This window comes from Monodon monoceros, unplaced genomic scaffold (genome assembly GCF_005190385.1).
Source record: "Monodon monoceros isolate NGI ecotype Baffin Bay Population unplaced genomic scaffold, NGI_Narwhal_1 Super_Scaffold_11, whole genome shotgun sequence".
NCBI lineage: Eukaryota > Metazoa > Chordata > Mammalia > Artiodactyla > Monodontidae > Monodon > Monodon monoceros.
The window spans coordinates 101,796,168-101,812,961 of NW_021703767.1; positions in this window are offsets into that span (position 1 = coordinate 101,796,168).

Consider the following 16,794-nt stretch of genomic DNA (forward strand, 5'->3'; position numbering starts at 1 on the left):
GAAATGCAGTGAAATAGGCTGTTCAAAAAAAATAACATGGACAAATTGTATTTATTAAACACAGGCTTTCATCTTTAATCTTGAACATGTGCAGCATTTGACACAGTTAACCACTCCATCTATCAGAAAACATCCTTTTCTCTTGAATTTTCTGGCACAATACTTTGCTGCTTCTCTTTCTGCCTCTCTGGCCACTACTTTCCAGTACTAATCACATCATTCTCTCTATTCTGTGCGCCCCTTGAGCTCGGTTCTGAGCTCTCAAACCAACTCACTTCTGACCACCTTGGAGTAGCCTCAAAACTATAGCATCACTGGAACTTTTCTTCTGCTCCCCTTCCTTAATTATCCAGCCTTTCCCTACTGTCTAAAGTGCTGAATGTTGCACAGATCATTTCCCAGTTCTGGAAATAAAAATTTAAGGGATTTCTTTATTCCTCTCTTTTGCTAAGAATCTCTTCCCCACTTAGTAAATGTTTTTCCTATTCCTCCAACTTTTCCCCAAACATATTTGTCAAATCTGTTCTCTCTATCTCCACTACCATCACCACCATACCTCATCTAAACAATTGAAATAGCTTCCTAACATGTTTCCCTGGCCCACTCATGAGCCAAAGAGTTAATTCTCCACACAGCAACCATGGTAGCATTTTAATAATATAAACCAACTACTTTCACTTCTTTGCTTAAAAACTTCAGTGGCTCCTTATTGCTCTGCAATGAATCACAGATGCCTTGACCAGGTCTACACCACCCAGCATGATGGTCTCTGACCTTCCTTCCAATTTCATTTGATAACATAGCTCTTATCTCCCCCTCCATCATGTTATACCTTCACTAAATTCCTCTTAACTCTTCATAAAAACAACAAGCCCTTGCTCACCTCAGGGACTCTTACCTTACTGCCTCAATACCTGCATAAGTTGCTTTAACCTCATATAGACCTCAGCTCAAATGTCATATTTCACAAGGGCATTTAATGATCGTCTTCCACAAAATAATCTTTCTTATTAACTTCTTCACAGTAGTTAGTAATCAGGAATTATTTTATTTTATATGTTCATGTGGTCACTTTTCCCTTTCTTGAATGCAAATTGAAAAGGTCATAGATAATATAGGTGAAATATAGAAATATATATATTTCTAGCCACTAGCATAGTGCTGGACTATTGTAGGCACTATGTAAAAGCTTGCTGAACAAATGAACGAATAAATGTGTGAATGAATAAAAGAATATGCAAATCATATTTCCACATACCACTGGATGAAGTGAACTCTATTTCAGTTTTTATCCATATAGAGAAGTTATTTATTAGTGCAAGGGGGAAAATACCACAAACAGAACTACTCAATTCTTATGTACTGATCTTATTTAAAATCTCACAAATGACCTTCTTTCAAATCTGCTCACAATCTGTGGAAGACCTTTTTCTCCCAATATTCATAGTATTAGGTTGGTTAGAGCAATAATGACCTTACAGAAAGTCATAGCTATACCTTAACAACATGGACACAAACCATCTTCCTGAGCACTGATGGAGTAAATTTTTTGAGGTGACTTGTATCATCTGAGAAACACGCCTTCTGAGCAAAGTCCTTTGCTTGGCCTATGCAAGCATATGTTACTATAACTCTCAGGAACCAAGAAGAATTCAAAATTGTTTGACATCCTCAAGTTCAATGATACAGAAAAGGCATGTGTTGCCAGTAAAGGAATAGGACAGCATTTGCCAACTCCTCCAGATGCTTCTCCTTTTAGCCTGATGAAGGCTCACAGCAAGTTTTATTTTGTCCAGATGCTACATTTTTAAGGTCTTGGGAAAACAAGGGTAAACTAGGTCTATGATCCAGATAAAGGTAGCGTTTTCTCTCTCTGCCTTTAATGTCCATATCAGGTTATCAAAAATGAGTTCCAAATTCAGAATTATTTATTTTGTTTACCCAATTCACCTAATATTATGTGAATTAAGGTTCTTTTCTGATTGGCTATAACACAGCAGCCATTGTACAGATCAAATGTATATATCAAATTAAACAGTTTATACTGAATTGCTACACATGCACATATTAGTTACTTATTGTCACTAAAAGATTTAGATTTAACATTTGGATTTGTTTCAGACATTTTTAAAGTTAAAATTTGCTCAATTATTTTAGCTGTCTTTTTACCTCATTATAAATCTTCAGTTTATGTCTGGAATCTCCCTATATTCATTTCATAAAATGTTTTCTTTTCTCTCAGGGTGGGAAAGCATAGACATTCAAGTCAGGTAGATGTGTGTTCAAAGCTGAGTTTTGCAACTGACCTTATACACCTGGACTAAGTATATAGATTCGACTCCCAGTCTTAATTGGGGTCTTACTGGAGCTAATAATCATCCCATTACAAGAATGTTAAATGATTAAATGACATAATATATAAAAATGTTTTAAAAAGTGCCTCATAGAAATACTTAAAAATAATACATTTCATATATTATGACATTAACTACAGAACATCTCAAATATTTTTAAAGAAAAATATATTGGGCTAAATGAGGCAATGCTTCTATGCATGCATACCTCACATTTGAAATGACCGCTTAAAGAGTATTTTCTGTATGAATATAAAATACCATATTCAAATGCAAAAGGAGGTAATAAAAACTGAATTTTGACTGAATAGGATTCCAAAGTTATTGAAACAAAATAACAAAGTTATTGAACAAAAATCAGAGCCTGGGTCACATAAAAAAGTTCAGGACTGTTGAAGGAGGGACAAAGGTAGTATAAAACAAGCACTTTAATCATTAAATAGTTGGATCTCCCACCCTTTTTTTTCTGTTTGCTTGTATTTCTGCATCTCACAATTCATATGGAAAAAAATTAAAGGTATAATTCGTGCCCAGGTAGGGTGTCTAAAAATGTATATGTATTTGTGAAAATTTATACTGAGGCATTGATGCCAATAAAGAAAATGAGACTATACATAAAATATGCAGGTAGTTTTTCATAAACCCTTTTGAGATATAGAGTCAAATTAAGTCATTTTACATTTATTCTCTTAATGTATTTATATTTATTAGTTCAGTATTATAATTTTTGACATCATTTTAAAATTCAAAAAAATATATAAACCTAATTTATGCTTAATAGACCTATGATATTTCCAATTTAGATTGTTTCATCTCTGCCCAGTGCCTTCCACACAACAAATACAACCCCTGTTTGCTTCATAGCCAGGAAAAAATGGATCTGGTCCAGCTTATCAGAGAGCCAAGATGCTTCTGGGGCAGAGAGACAATTTTTTTTAAGATAAAATCATCTTCATTATGCTAAGCAATTCAGGGCAGGTTTGTAGCAGGACTGCAAACTCTGGATTTGTTAGCAAAAGAAGGCTGAGGGGCAAATTTATGTAACATTTGGCTAAATCAATTCTTCTCATCGTTTTCAATTTTTCTGGGCTCAATTAGTTTATTTGCCATGAATGCAACCTTGGAATGTATGTTTTTAAATCACAGGACAAACTGCTCAAAGTGCTCCAACTAACCAGAACAGTTACTTTAACTTCAACAAATAAATTCAAGCTCTGGGAAAAAAAAAGATAAATGCAAACTTATATGACAAAGCATTGATTTCACCTGAATATGAAAAAGGTGGTATAATAACACTAAATTGTTCTACAAAACTTCAAGACTTCCCAAAGAGTGCTAAAGTCAGGCTAAAAACAGTGGGTTCTGATGTAAGAGTTATTGTTCTACCTGTAAAACTTACTGTGGTTTATATTCTCCAAAAGAAAGTTGTGGTCTCTGTAAAATATTTAGTGAAAAGCAAAAAAATTGGTTCTGCAAAATAGTCAAGGACACTATTGTATTTTAAGTTGAACTGTATGAAATTGTCATTATATAGGTCAAAGAAGTCAAACAGTAGTTTGTTTCAAATGTGATAGTTTCATCTTTATCAATTTACATAATCTGTATCACTTTTCTGTTTAGCTTGCATCATTTTGCCAGTGATCTCCAAACTTTGCTGCACACTGGAATCACCTGGGAAGCTTTATCACCTACTAATGCCTGCTTTTCACCCCTAAACATTCAATTTAATTGATATGCAGTATGACCTGGGCATCAAAATTTTAAAAATATTCCCCTGTAATGTTCAGCAATAGCAATGTTTGGGAATCAGTTTGGTTTTCAATCTTTATTTGATTAAAATTAATGTAGGAAGCTAGTTAAAACTCAAGATTCACGAGCTCCATTCTATGGAATTCTGATTCAGAAATTCTAGGATTGTCTTCTTGCACTGAACTCTAGAAAAGCAGATAGTCCAACTACCATTTTTGTAGAAATATGTAGGTCAGTGGTTTGCACAGTGGATGTACTCTAGAGCTCATCCGATTAAAGCAATGAATTGATAGAATTAATGCAGAACTCCTGAGAGTGAGGCCGGCATCCCAATTTAAAATTTCCACACATAGTTCTAACATGCTGCCAGAGATGACAAGCCATTGGTCTGCAATTTCAGTTAAATATAGTGATAAAAGCCACAAATGGAAACAGAAACCATAGTCTGATCTCTGCAATTCACTTAGTAATCATATAACTTGGGATAAATTACTGAAATTTACTTAACTATTATATGGATTGAAAAACAGCAGAAACCTCATGGTTGTAACTTTTATGACAATTGAATGAGGAAAAAATTAAAATTATTAAGCATGGTATGAAAGTGTTTACCATTCTTTAAAAAAAGCAAAAACAACCAAAATGTAGTCAAGCCATTTTTTTTTTTTTTCCTGTAGCCAAATTCCCAGCTACCCTGGTTTTACTCTGATATACCCTGATAGGGCTCTAGAGTCAGACTCAATCAATATTCACAAACAACAGTGAAACTATTAATCTTGTACAAACATTTTTTACCTTTGTCTGTGGGACATCAGCGTCTTGGTTTTCCTCTTACCTTACTGGATGTATTTTCTTGTTGTGAAGTGCTCCAGAGCTCGGTTTTCAGAACACTCCTCGTTATCTTCATTCACTCTCCATGGAAGTGCTCTCATCCATTTCTACAACTTTAAATATTATTTGTGTGGCAGCATTTCTGAACATCATTTCTAACAGCAGACACACAGTCAGTACTCAATCATATGTAATCTAGAGCTGGTCCTCACTTACCTAATCCTCCTTTAGAACTATCCAGCACACACCCAACTCCCTTTACTAAGACCCTCAAGGTTCCCTGGAGGTGTGCCCTCCCTTTCTGCAGCAAAATAAATAAAGTCTTGATTTAATTCAGCTGTGTTCCTAGAGCTAGCTTGTTATAGGTAGACATTGATGGTTTAACTAATTAAAAACAGGTGGACTATTTGAACACGAAGAGCAGTAAGAGCGCTGCCATTCACAGGTTTGGCTGTTAAAGATAATAAGATCACTTACAACAGCAGGTGTTTAAAATGTCTATGTGAGTGGAAAGAGATGTGTTGGGCATAGAACGCTATTTTTAACCTGTTCAGGATTTTTTCTCAATTAAGGAAATTAGGTTCTATTTAAATGTGATCTAAAGGTGGTATCTCTTCTGAAATTCAACTGATTAAAAAATTCTAATTCTTTAACATATAGACTCATAGATGGACATGGCGACATTTTGATAATATATAAACTCTTTACTTTTATAGTTCTGTGCTTAATCTGGGTCTTCAAAATACAACACAATAAGCAGATATCTTTCTTATACTTTGGCTTAAAATTGGAATATACTCGGTAAGGTGGGCGTAAAGCCTGAGCTGGCTTTTTAAGGCCATTTTACTGAGTCAAGGAAATGGCTTGAGAGCATATGTAATTGTGTAAAATTAGTTGTTTATATTTTTAATATTACTTACTAGTAATTTATATTTTTAATTAAAAGATACAGACTGGCACTATGTACACAATTTTCACTTATCATGTGTGGTTCTTAGCAGTTGATAAAATAGTTCCCTTGTGAAAGTTACAGTATCATGTCAGATTGTGAAAGTTAAATGAATTGCTTTCTGTGTTTGAGTGACCTTGCTTAAGCCTTTTATGTGTGGCAAGATTCTTTTTACCATTACTTTTGTTAAGTAAAGAAATATCCACAACTTGGAAATAAAGCAGGGGTAAGACTACATGTCCTTTCAATGTCATTGTTTAACAGGCGCACTCTAGAATTATATAATTATCTAGAAGAATGCACCTGTTTTATTTTGTTATTTATTATTTTATTAGATCCCCGAAACTGTGAAATTGTTAACTTACAGATTTCTGTCAGGTAGAAAAGATAAGCCTAAAGGATTCAAGGTTTCACTTTTAGGGTTTATAGGACATTTAAATTTTATTTCTATTATCAAATTCTATTCAAGAATCCTTTGATGACATAAATCTCTGTTCCTTGAATTATCCTTTGAACCAGTTTTACCATTTTATTGGTTCCCTTTTTGATGAATGAGATTATTAAAATTGTTGAAACATGTTGATTCTATATTCATATTGTAGTCTCGCTTTTAACTTTAGAAAATTACACTTTAACAGTTTTGCAAGTTCTGCAGAGTAGACCCACCTGCCAGAGATGATTACACTGAGTCACCTGAGAACAGTACCTGACCTCACATCTTGTCTTGACTCCCAGAGTAATTCTCAAGAGGTATTAGAGCTCTAAGTTGTTGATTCTCTTATTTTTCCTAATTTTGTGTTTTTTTTTGTTTTTTTTGCTTGCGGTACGCGGGCCTCTCACTGTTGTGGCCTCTCCCGTTGCAGAGCACAGGCTCCGGACGCGCAGGCCCAGCAGCCATGGTTCACGGGCCCAGCCGCTCCGCGGCATGTGGGATCCTCCTGGACCGGGGCACGAACCCGTGTCCCCTGCATCGGCAGGCAGACTCTCAACCACTGTGCCACCAGGGAAGCCCTAATTTTGTGTTTTTTGACTTTGTTTCCAGTTCTAGTCCAAGTTTGGTGTGGTTGTCATTTGTTTAGGACTGAGAAATTATTCCCAGCTGGTGGCAGCACAAATTAGGAATCTGGTTTTATGATCTGATTACTTAGTGGTCTGTGTTGAGTAAATGAAGGAGATATATTCTCTGTTGGGTGAGAGCTGATAGGAAATCCTGCTTGATGGTCTTTTTAAATTTGTTTTTCTATTTGGGAGAACAAACAAATTGGGAAAATATCTCATGCCTTCTGGAAGGGAAAACAGGTCTTTGAAATCTGGACCAGGGGGTTATGTTTCTGTATTTATTTTGATCTGTTATGGAGGTTATAGAACTTAAATTCTAAGTTCTGTATCTCTATGTCTGAATTGACAAGAGTCTTTATCTTTCATTTTGTGAGTTGAAATATTTTCCTAGTCCAAGAAGGTATTAATAGATTAAAAAGACTCAAAGTCAAGGAGTATTAATTGCTCTATAAAGAATAGAGGTGATTATATAAGTCTAATATTTAAAAATATAATAGAAAATAAACTGACCTGGTAATATTTTAATATACTACCATTTAAGAGATACAGAAATTATTTATATTTTTTATTGAACTTTTAAGTTCAATTAGGCCCCATTTGTTTATTTTTGTTTTTATTTCCTTTGCTTTAGGAGACAAATTCAAAAAAATATTTCTGCGATTTCTGTCAAAGTATGTTCTGCCTATGTTTTCCTCTAGGATTGTTTATGGTTTCTGGTCTTACATTTAGGTCTTTAATCCATTTTGAGTTTTTGTATGTAGTGTTAGAGAATGTTCTAGTTTCATTCTTTTACCTGTAACTGTCCAGTTTTCTGAGCACCACTTATTGAAATACAAATAATCTTTTGATAATATCTAAGTAAGCTAAAATACTAATGCTTTGGTTACTAAGCATAATTTTAATACATATATTTGTATTTATAGAATAGTTATATATTTATATTATATAGTTACATATATTTGTACAATATACATATATATATTATATAATATATGATACATGTTAATTTATAAGTAAAATATATATTTTTATAAAATAACATATACATATATAATATATTAAATAGTGTTTAAGTTATTGACTCTTATTTTTATATGCTATAGAATAGCAAAATTCTTGGACCATGTTCAGTACTGTGTTCATTCATTCCACTTTAAGAAGGTACAAAAGTGACATACTTGTCTGTAAAACACTGTGCCATATGCTAATCTGTCAAATAATTATGTAGGATATATATTTCTTGCTTATCTATACATTTTCTTTGTAAAGAGCAAGGAAACTACTTTGGTTAAAAGTTATCATTAATATGGGTAATTGGAACTATAGTACGATCAATATTAATAGAGAAATGCAACTGTGTATGTAAGGTTAAGGAATGAGTTTTTGATTTCCAAGGAAAAAGAAAATAGTTTTGTCCTAAAGTTCCTGTTTGTTCCAGAACATGGAAGAGCATAGTGAAAGACACAACTTGAGAGCGTTTGACAAGTTGTGGAGGATTAAGGGAAATGAATTTTACTTGTCTTCCTTTCTAATACTTTAGTATGAAAATAGAATATAAAATGTGTCCAAATTTTGGAAATGTTTATCAACATTGCCAGTTCTGAGTTTCTTCATAAGAAAACAATTTTTTTAGAAAGTAATACCCTTTACTTTCAATTATTAATGCAAAACTAGAGTTTGGCTTTTCTTTATTAGAATGACAATTGATCTTGACAAATTTAGTCTTCTCTTATCCAGGAGTATTACAAGGTTATTCTTTTAATATCCTGCCCAGGTAACAGAGATTCTATATTTAACCAGAATACTTCTCTGTTCTTGTGTTGACTCTTCATGTTTTTGATTATTTTTTGAAACAAACACAGGTTCCTCAATTCTGAACAAGGTAAGTTTTCATAAAATTATATAAACTTCTATTTATGCTACAATATTTTAGTTTATTACAATTTGATAGGCAGCCAAGTATTGTTTCTTAGGTACACATGATGCTATCTTAATCAAGTGACCAAATCTCCTTTGACACCTGTTATTTGTTTAAAATTTTGTTGGTATTATTTTAAATACCAATACCTGTCTATTTTCTAATTGGTACATAAAAAATTCCTTTCTCTTTTTTCTTATGCTACCTAACCTCCAGTGATCTTAGCGACACTTTTAGGGAGTCTGCTAAGCCAACGCCATTTTCATAATAATACTAAGATGTTATTTATATTTTTCACTTTTATTCTCTCTCGAGTATACAGAGGAGTTTTCCAAAAGCTCTATAACCTATGATATTGCAACAGATCCAATGCAGTAGATAGGATAATCCAGCTGTTTTCTATTAAGGTATACCTTAAAGAAATTTGCAAAAAAAATCTGTATATGCCACTCTTACTAATTATTTTTGTTTGGGGTAAATTGTTTTTTTCATAAAAATTTATGTTTTCATGTACTGGGGCTATTATTGTTACTTTAATATTTATATAGCAAGTGTTGATAGATGTAGCCTATATAAACAAAAGCTCTTTGGAATTTAAAAATAATATTTAAGATTGTAAAGTTGTATTAACACGAAAAAGGTGGAGAACACCGTGGTATACTATACTATGTAAACTGATGGGAATATTTTTTGAATGGTGCCTGATTTTTATCGAAGCAAAGAATATTTAAATCATATAAACAAATATTTTACTGAGCTTCTTTACATGAATATACAGTTGTATGTATACGTTCATTAAGAGTCTGTCCTGTTTTTGTCTTTTATAATTAAACAAATCAATTTTGCAGCCAAAGCCACATCTAGATTGTCATTTAAGCATAAGCCTCATTTAATCAGATATGATATCATCAAAGAACAAGGATTACATTTGTAACGAGTTCTAAAAGGAGCAAGGGGTAAGGCAGGACACAGTACTTTCAAATGAACAAAAATAAGACCCAATATTACAAAAGAAAGTTTAGAAACAAAAGTTCTCTAAAATACTGCAAAAAAAAAAAAAAAAATCAGCACCAGCCTAAAATCCTAAGTCCATAAATAAAGGAAAATGTAAGAAAGGAAAATATAAAAATTTAGAAAAATAAAATTGGGAAATGGTACTTGGAGAACTTCAATAAACAAAATAGTAAGAAGAATTTTGTAGGGAGTTCTTTAGTCATAAGGAAAATGGTAGCAGATGGAAAAGCATACATTCAAAAGTAAAGAAAGTAAAGAAAGAGCACTGGGAAAATAGTTTTACATATATATATACATATATATATATATATATAAACAATATTCTCATGGGATTTAAAGTATATGTTGTATTAAAATATACAATAAATGTACAATAAAATTGTACAAAAGGAGGGGACTAAAAAAGATACAGTATTCTAGGTTCTTGCATTTTCTGGGACATGATGAAAGTGATTATTTACATTAGATGTAATAATTTAAGAATGTATGTATTTTTAATTTTTAAACGTTTACTAACATAATGATAAAAAACAAATGATATGACTTACAAGGGCTTAAATTCCAAAATATACAAACAGCTCTTACAACTCAATAACAAAAAAACAACCTAATCAAAAAATGGGCAGAAGACCTAAATAGACATATCTCCAAAGAAGACATACAGATGGCCAATAGACACATGAAAAGATGCTCATCATCACTAATTATTAGAGAAATGGAAATCAAAACTACAGTGAGTTACCACTTCACACAAGTCAGAATGGCCACCATTAAAATGTCTACAAATAACAAGTGCTGCAGAGAGTGTGGAGAAAAGGGAGCTGTCCTACATGTTGGTAAGAATGTAATTTGGTGCAACGACTATGGAAAACAGTATGGAGTTGCCTCAAAAAACTAAAAGTAGAGTTACCATATGATCCAGCAATCCTACTCATGGGCATATATCCAGAGAAAACTATAATCTGAAAAGATAACATGCACCCCTATATTCATAGTAGCACTATTTATTGATACAATAGCCAAGACATGGAAGCAACCTAAATGTCCATCAACAGATGAATAGATAAAGAAAATGTGGTATTTATATACAATGGAATATTACTCAGCCATAAAAAAGAATGAAATAATGCCATTTGCAGCAACATGGATGGACCTAGAGATTATCATACTAAGTGAAGTAAATCAAAAAGAGAAAGACAAATACCATATGATATCACTTATATGTGGAATCTAAAATATGACACAAATGAACTTATCTAAGAAGCAAAAACAGACTCACAGACACAGAGAACTGACGTGTGGCTGCCAAGGGGGTGGAAAGATGGGGGAAGGATGGATTAAGAGTTTGGGATTAGCAGACGCAAACTATTATATATAGAATGGATAAACAATAAGGTCCTACTGTATAGTACAGGGAACTATATTCAATATCCTGTAATAAACCATAATGGAAACTAATATGAAAAAGAATATATATATATGTAATAACAGTCACTTTGCTGTACAGCAGAAACTAACACAACATTGTAAATCAACTATACTTCAATAAAATACATTTAAAAAATAATGGTAAAAGAATGTATGAGAATACAGACAAAATAATTAGAAAAAAAATTTTAAAGAAGCAAAAATTGAACATAGGACAGATGGGACAAATATAAATCCAAGACTAAACTTTTATATTTGAATTAAATTATAGACAACAATAAGACAAACATTATAAGACTAGATTTTTAAAAATGTTGCTTACTCTTTAGTAAGCATCTTAACTGTAAGGATACAGAAAGGTTGAAAATTAAGTGATGGGAAAATATATACCATGTTAACAGTAACAAAATAAAGTCGTTGCAGTTAAATTTATATCAGAATATGTAGATTTTTGAGATACAGAGAATTATTTCATAATAATAAAATATAAAATTCAATATGTTATAAATCCTAATTTTTATGTATTTAATATCATGGAGTATAATATTAAAAAACTTGGCAAATGTAAAGGAGAAATAAACAAATCTACCTTCATATAAGAAATCTGAATAAAGCTTCCCTGAAAACTGATTAAAGAAATCTAAAATTCAGCAAGAATATAGTTTTGACAAAGCAAATGAAAAATTGGACTTGACACTCCACTGCCAAGTAGATATTCTTTGGAAAGTACATAGAATATTTATGTTCTCAGAAAGTTAATTTCAGGCCCAGATAATTTTACTGGCAAATATTTTAAAATATTTGCTTTTGCAGAGATTAGTAAAAGGAGAAAATACTTTTCAAATTTTTTTAATGAGGCTGTTACATTTTATACCACAATCTGTCAAGGCTATTATGAGGCAAGAACATTGTAGGCTAATACCTTCAAATATGTAAGAATTCATAAAAGATAATACCTACTGGCCTTTCTTGGAAAAAAAAAAAACAGTTAATATTGAGTATCCAGGCAGTTAAGAGGAGAATTAATATAAAGGTCTCAGGAACAGAGAAATCATGTGAGCCTTGAGTTTACTTAAATATAGAATCAGTGCTAAACAAAGCTAGGGATTAAAGTTAGCAAACCTAATTGAATATAATACATTTGCATAGTATAAAAACTATAACCTGGTTAACAAAGATCAGTGATGAAGAGCATACTTGGAAAGAAGGCTAAAAGTGCTCATGTTCTCATCTTTCAAAGGAGGACGTCAATAGTCTTTATAATAAAGCAGGGGACTGCAAATATCATTATCACTCAGACATCCTAATACTTTTCGTAAGCATTTTTAAACCTTAGAGTTATTTTTCAAAAAATAATATCCTTTCTGTTAAGAAATAATTTTTGAAACTCATTAACCAGTTTTACTTAGTATCTTTTTTCTACATACAAGACAAAAATAAGAAAAAACACAAAAGGATATGAAAATGTAATATTTTAATTATAGTACAATCAATGGTATATTATCATTTTTATAAAAGTGCTATTATTTTACATTATAGTCAACTTATCCTTTCATATTTATCTCTGATTATATTCATAGAAAAATTCCTGCAATGGCCCCCCTAATATAAATGAAGAAAATCAGTCGATAGTTAAATTTTAGGTTATTTTTATTAATTTCATATTTGTTTAATTTTCTGCACTTAAAAAATTCCTTTCAATGCATATAGCATTAAAAAATAACAGAATGACTGCCTTTTGTAAAAATAAAACTAGGAAAAAAAAAATATACAAGTAGGCAAAACCATTGAAAATGGTTAATTCCAGATGGTGACAACATAGATGTTTGATATTTTCTTTTTGACCATGTTCAGTTGTTTGAAATTTTCCAATAATTTAAAAAGTTAAAATAAATTAATTTGAGGGAATTTGACATTTTGAATACCAAATAATTCTATTCAGGAAGTGTGTATATCCTATAGTACATAGGTTTGAAGGTTTTCATTAAAAAATTGATAAATGTTTGCAGTGTTTTCATTCAGATCCCACACTGTTTTGCAAAACTTGTTCCTAAATATTTTATACCATATATTGCTTTCATATTTCAACAAAAATAGAAAATATTCTCATTTATCCTATTGTGTAAAGTTATATTGAGTTGAATTTTATGGCAGTTAACCTAGAAACATTCTGTCTACCTGAAACCAAGAATTTATTGGAAAGATATGGGACAGTTCAATTCCGAAAGGAAATTTTGAATTGCATGGTTAAGGATTGATGAGATGCAGTAGGTACAAGGAACCAAAGAATAGTCTCCTCGGGTGCCTCCACTGCTGTTTATCAGCTTAAATTACAATGGATATTTTGGATATTTTAATATTTAAAATTCCTAATTAAAGCATCTGAGTGATATCACATGGTTACATGTCCATGTCCACTACTGGCAAGTGGAGGCAGGACAACTTGATTGGATTTACTAAAAATAAAGGTTTACTGGTAGTTTCTCCAACTGGGAGATGTTGCCCCAAAAAAGAATAGGAAGGAAATTAGGCAAAAATACAGCTGTTTTCTGTTTTGTTTTGTTTTTTTTCTTCTCTAAATAGATTTTGGAAATGAAAGTTTAGGGTATTGATTTGAGGTACTTATTATTTTCTAATGTAGGGATTTATAACTATATATTTCACTTTCAGAAGTGATTTGTGTGCCTCTCATATGTTCCATTCCCTCCAAAATGTGAAACCAAGTTATTTGTCCTTATTTTTCAGTCTTTCATAGTTTGACCACACACTCTTACTTCTTGAAAACACCTTCTTCTTTTAGCTCCTGTAACATTGTGTTGCTCGATAGCTTTACTTCTTTGATTTACTCTTGCACATATGCCTAAAGACTGTTTTTGGTGTTCCTACCTTCTCTTTCCACATGCTCTTCCTTTTATCTAGCCATATGACATTTATTAAATTTCACATTTATCACAAGTCAATTTATTTTCCCGAGCTCTAATCTAGCATTTCAAATATTCTGCTGTACACTTTTACTTGGAAAACTCAAAGTAATTCTAAAATAAAGTATTTCACTTCCTGCTAACAAATACGGAGTCTCTTCTCTATTTGTCCTTTCCTCCCTCCCTCCCTCCCTCCCTCCCTCTCTCCCTTCCTTCCTTCCTCTCTTCTTTCCTTCCTCTTTCTTTCTTTTCTTTCTTTCTTTCTTTCTTTCTTTCACACTAAATAACCTAAGAAACATATTTTACAGATATTTAAATAATTATCTTTCCATTTAAATTTAGTTTCAACCTGAATTATATCATTTCTATTTAAATCATACTTTTTTAATACTTGTGAATGTTATCTGAATTTTTAATACAATAAGAATAATAAATGTCCTTTGAAATCACTATTATTTTCACTGTAATGATGCAGAAAGTATTGATAACTAGAAAAATGCAAAGATATTTGCTGGCTGATTTCCTACACTGGTTCACTTATAAAGGTTGGTAATTGTACTTAAAAGTTAAAATTAGCACTAAGAAATGTTTCATAATTGTTCTTTAATTAGAGATTAGATTGCAGATGATTAACTCTGTATAATTTATACATAAAATGTCTCATAATTTCAGTGAATGTTCATCTCTCAAAAGTGAACTTAATATTTATTTTAGTAATAGTGCAATTAGAAAAAATAAATCTCAAAATCACAGTTAACAAAATACTAAGCATTTTGTATGGAATAATTATAATACTCTTAAGAAATATGTTTTCTATTTTAGGGACACAATAAAATTTTTCTATGTATATTTTGCCAATGTGATATATGATTATAAATATCTAGGAGTTGTTCTACTCAAAAAATACATTCCAAGATATTACATTTCAATCTGATTTAATATTCTACAACTATATATTTTCTGATCCTCTAAGAAAAAAATATTTGAACAAATATACCTTTATAGGGCATTAATTAAAATATAGTGGGTAGTAGGCTTAATTAATAATATTTGCATTCATTTTGCACTTATCCAAATGCTGATTTTATTTTAAAATGACTAATATGATTGCATCAAAACATGCATATAAGATTAATTTTATTTATTAAGCCAAAATAGGCAACACAAAAACTTAAATATTTATTTTCCTAAAACATTTTATATTATTAAATAATAGTATCAGTTTTTGAGTATAAAATAATTTTTCACTGTTCACCGTTTTACTCTGTATAAGTATAAATTTAAAATCCTATAACAAAGTTCATACTGCAGTCATTTAAGTTATATTACTTTCAGGTTCCTGAGAACATAAAACATCTGAAAAGTCTTTTTTTCCCTTGTATCTATTAGGAATATTAGTGATAACATTTTCTGTAGCTAATATTAAAATATCAAAGATAGATGACAGTATCCCTCAAACAGAAATACTTAATGGAATACATCTTCATTTGACTCATGGAAAACTTGGAAATGGAAGTCAATGAGGAAAGCTGGTTTTGTTTTGAAAAGATGTGATTTCTTTCTCTTTCTTAGAAGCTAAGTTTTATTGCCACTTTATTTATAATAAAAAGTAGAAATGCATCTTATTATAACACAGGGGTTACGTCTACCACTGCCTGTCTTAAGGGATAATTCCTAACTGAGAAGTTCTACCTCAGTCAGAAAGTAAGGTTTTCTGTTATGCCGTCATTCTCTCTAAAGTTAAAAATCATCCAAATCTTGTCCTGAGAAGACTGAGTATGTCCAGGCAGACAGTATTTAGGAGAGTTTGATGCTGTATCCTTCTACTCTGCTCCCTGTCTTCAAGATGCAAGGTCCCTTTCCCTCTCTTTCTTCACTCCTTCCTTTACAATCCAGGTCACCCCTCTGCCTCTTCCTCTCCTTTCTTCCAGTCCTAATTTCATCTATTTCAGGCAAGCACACTTTCAAATCTTTCTATTGTCTACTCAGGCCAGAAAATGTTAGTGTATACATTTCTGTTTTGGTGTGAACAGGCAGAGGACAAAAGTTGCCCTTGGGTTCTCAAGGAGAGAATGATGAGGAAGGGAAATATTTAATAAACCCACAGATTAATTCCTGAAAAGATAATGTTGCCATCTCATCTTGAGTACTTTCAGACTTAGAACGCTAGGCTACAGAATCTGATGATCCCAGAATTTAAAGTAGAAGAGTAACACAGATGCAGGATAGAAATCTGTAAAGATCTGGAAACTGTCATGGTAGACCTGGAGAAAGGACTTAAATGAGCAATGGTAAGTGCAGCACCAATGAGTAGCTGAGTTTGAGAGGAGATAAAGAACTGGGCAAAAGAAAGACCTCGATACTGAATATGCAGGTCACAGAAGTAAGTCAAAATTATTACAAATAAATCCAGACAACCAATAAGAAAAGCAAGCTAAGAACATGAAAAACTGTGTAGGCAGACACCTAACAGGAGCCTGTCTGTGCAATCCAGGCTGCATGGAATAGACACACATAGGACTAAAGAAGATGAAAAAGGTCCATAATTCCAGGCAAGGGGTTTGGGGAACA